The sequence below is a fragment of the Gavialis gangeticus genome, unplaced genomic scaffold (assembly GCF_001723915.1).
Source record: "Gavialis gangeticus isolate Ggan-Ray unplaced genomic scaffold, GavGan_comp1, whole genome shotgun sequence".
Classification (NCBI taxonomy): domain Eukaryota; kingdom Metazoa; phylum Chordata; order Crocodylia; family Gavialidae; genus Gavialis; species Gavialis gangeticus.
This window is the reverse complement of record NW_017729031.1, coordinates 7,310,510-7,314,470: the sequence shown is the minus strand read 5'-3', so window position 1 is coordinate 7,314,470 and position 3,961 is coordinate 7,310,510. Positions and strand designations below refer to the sequence as shown.

Genomic DNA, 3,961 nt, shown 5'->3' with positions numbered 1-3,961 from the left:
GCTGACCCCTCCGCCACTCTCCCACCACTCCCTGTATCACCACCACTTCCCACAGCCCCCCACTGCTCCACCCACTGCAACTTCCCATGGCCCCCCCGCTACCTCCCTCACCACTGTTGCTTCCCGCTGGCCCACCACCACTCCCCCTTCTCTCTGCCCCTCCACCCGCCGCTTCCCTCTCTGGCTCCAGCCTGGCCCACCAAGCACCAAGCAGTTCCCAACTGCTGGCCAGATTGCAGTGGTTTCCCTCATCCCTGTGTCCAATCTTATCTGACTTTCCACTTGGACAGAGGGGAGGCATGGAACAGCCAAAGAGTTGCCAGGCCAGAGTCACAGAGGCTTCCAGTTGGGGACGAGAGCGGGGGTGGGAGGCTGGGGGCAGGGTAGAGCCAGGTGAGCCTTACTGCTCAGCTGCTGTGTCCTGCTGCCACTGCCACCTGTCATCTTTGGTAGGCAACCAGGGGCAGATAAAAAGTAATTTTCTAAAATTTTTAGAGGCCCTGTGGGCTGGATAGAATGGCCTGGTGGGCCAGATGTGGCCTGTGGGCTGTATTTTGCCCACCGCTGGCATAGAGCTATGGGTAGAGCTAGTTGCCACTAGGGATGCACTGATAAAGATTTTCTTGGCCAATACTGATAGGCCATGATTAACCAACCATACTGGCGGATTCCAATCTGATAACTGATATTTAGCAATAATGCAAGGCATTTTAAACTACTGACATAAATAGATCTTTTGTTTGTTTGTTTTCCATTTATAATACACACACGCTTCCTGCTTGCTCCAGCCTTTGATGAAACCACCTTATTCCCACGCACATCACCTCCTCACTCAAGGCTCCTACCCACAGCCGCGCTTCCCATGAAGCCTGTGCTGCCAGCCTCGGTGCACTGAGTGGCGCTCCAGGTGAACAGCAGCACCAGACGCATTTGGAGCCTCAGAGAACGCCACTGTTTCAGCACTGGTGCACACCACACAGTCAAGTTCCCACAGTCGCCGGGGAGAAGCAGGTTTTGCAAAGGTGCCCGATGCTTGGCAGAGCAAAATGTCCCTTGTGCGGCACCTTGCCCCACCTGCGCACAGCCCGCCTCTGCAGCAGCCCTGGCACTCAGGCCTCTGCTGCACACGTGACACTGCCATGGCAGCGGCAGGAGCTGGTAACAGTCCCTTTGGTGCTGACAGCAGCTCCCTGAGACCGTTCCCTGGTGCTCCCTTCCCCTCCCACTGCTCACCAGGACCTGTAGTCTGCCACAGGCTTCGGCCAGCAGCGGGGCACGGGGACCAAACTACACTCACCAGGGTGCTCCAGGCACACAGCCATAATTATCAGCTACATCAAAAAAAGCCGAGAACAGTATTTTTCCTTTTACTGGTGCCAATCCAATAGCCAACTGATATAACAGTGCACTCCTAGTTCCTATAATACCCCATACCCCCTCTCTCTGCTCTAAAGAAATTATAGAAAACTCTGACCAGTAACTATGCTACTCAACAGGCAGAGATGTTACCTTACAAGAAAGTGTGTGATTAAGTGGCATAACCATAAGAATAGAGAAGAATAACTCCCAAATTCCAGTTCAAAGTTGACAGTGACTCCACCTGCAGCCCTGGGCAAGTCACAAAATCAATTTCTTAACATGTAGGCCTCAGAAATGTGACTAATTCAGGTAAATATACTAAATCATCTACCTGAAAAGGAGGCCTGGGGGTGGACTACTCTATTAATGTTTCCAAGAGTTAAAATTTCACTTTTCTACACAATAGTATTAAGAAACTGAACCTATGCCTCCCTAATGGTATAATGCTAACACCTGTGAACACCAACGCTTATTTTAGAGAACAAGATCCACATTTGCATTCCGGTCATTTACATTGCTATTACATAAAAATTTTAGGTGATACACTTAGTATGTTGCACACGTGATGACTGAAAAATAAATACCATGAAGTGCTGTGATATTTGAATATTACATACTCTCAACTAAAGACTTAAGAATTGTCTTGTCACAGTAAGATGCCCTTTCATTTATTCATTATGATGTTGATATTATTTAATGCTTTTGGTTTTTTACATGTGCCAGACAAAGATGCTGTATCATATGTTGACAGAGTTCAGAGAACTGTGAATGGAAACGATTACTGTCATAACATTTAGACGCTCGCTGTTACATAAATGCCAAGACATAACAAAAGAATTGATGGAAAATAAAAGCCGAATACCTGCTAGTGCAGGGGTGGGCAAAACGCAGCTGGGGGGCCAGATGCAGCCTGCCAAGCCATTCTATCTGGCCCGCAGGGTCCCTAAAAAATTTGGAAAATTAATATTTATCTGCCCTGGGCTGCCTGTCATGTGGCCCTCGATGGCTTGCCAAAACTCAGTAAGCGGCCCTCTGCCCAAAATAATTGCCCACCCCTGTGCTAATTAATGTAAGTTGGCTTCACAGAAGTTGCACCAGTTTACAGAAAATCTGCCCCTATATATTAAGACTTGCATTGGAGCTAGACTGTTCTCAGTGGTGGCAGATAACAAAGCAAGGAGCAATGATCTCAAGTTGCAGCAAGGGAACTTTAGGTTAGATATTAGGAAAAACTTTCCCATTAGGAGGATAGTAAAATGCTGGAACAAGTTACCCAGGGAAGTTGGGGACTTTCCATCCTTAGAGGTTTTTAAGACTGGCTAGACAAAGCCTTGGCTGAGATAATCTAGTTGGGGATGGTCCTGCTTTGAGCAGGGGGTTGGACTAAATGACCTCCTGAGGTCTCTTTCAACCCTAATTTTTGATGATTCTGAGACTTGCATCTTTGAGGCAAAAAACCAAACACTGAATCTATAATAGTATTGTTCAACTTTCCAGGCCTGTAGCCCGGATCTGTTGGGGGGAAGGGGCTCAGACCACAGGCCAGATCCTGCAGGCAAGGTCAGCCCATGAGACAGATTGAGTGTGGGGTCGGTGTGCAGGGTCCGTCTCCAAGTTGCAATCCGGTGAGTTGGCCTGGGCACACATGCCAGATCTGGCTATGGAGTGAACCCATGTGCTGGCCTGATCCTATGTGCCAGATCCAGCTGCAGCCTGACCCCACACACTGGCCCTATCCTGTGCACTGGAGTGATCCGTCATGCTGGGCCACATCATTCAGCTCACAAAGCTCCCCTCTGTCTGGAAGGCAGCATTAACTGCTTCCACTCCTTCACCACCATATTTCTGGAACCAGTGGGGAGACCAATGCCCTGTACAACAAGGCCCCGTGGGCTGGAGATGGATCCTTATTGTTTTATAACAATGGCATTGCCTTATCTCACAAGCTGGATAATAAGGCTACAACTGGGTCCATGCATGCAGGCCCCTACCGCCTGCTGGAAGTCAAGGGAGCTCTATGTAGACTCATGGATTTGGATATTATTGCAGGATCCGGTCCTTAGTTGTCTTGGCACAACTAAGGTTATCTATTAAGCGTGTAGCCCTCTGCCCCAAGGCCAGGGCTTCTGCCGCCTTCGGAGCCACAGCGTTTGCAGAGACGCGGGGCAAAGCGAGCTCCAGATCGGGAAAGCTTCCGCACGTCGGATGTGCTTCATTCACCGGCTCACCACCGTGGTGACGGGCACCGCCAAATCCTTGGCAGGGTGCCCGAGGAGACAAGCGATACGCGGGGGCAAAAACTTGTCCCTGCTTGGATGCCCCCCGGCAAGGACCTGGGCCCGCGCTGCAACACAGCAGGGTTTTCCGACTCGGCGCGGGGAGGGAGGGGGCCAGCGAGGCAGGTGCCCCGGACCCAAAAGGGATGAGGGTCACCAGCTCGGTCTCTCCCCTGCCCCTACCTCCTGTGGCCACGGCCCATTATTTCAAGCAGCCCCTTCCCAGCCCGCCGGGGCTACGGGGTCAGGCCCTGCGGCTCCGGCTTCCCGCCGCCCGGCCCGGCCCGGCCCGGCCCAGCCCAGCCCAGCCCAGCCCGTCCTGTCCC

The 3,961-nt window shown here is 51.5% G+C and overlaps 1 protein-coding gene across 2 annotated transcripts in view; it reads right to left on the bottom strand.

Annotated features, from left to right (window-relative positions):
* Positions 1–3,961, bottom strand: part of RBM43 (RNA binding motif protein 43) — a 27,197-nt gene that overhangs the window by 22,726 nt on the left and 510 nt on the right. The gene's annotated exons all lie outside the window — the stretch shown is intronic.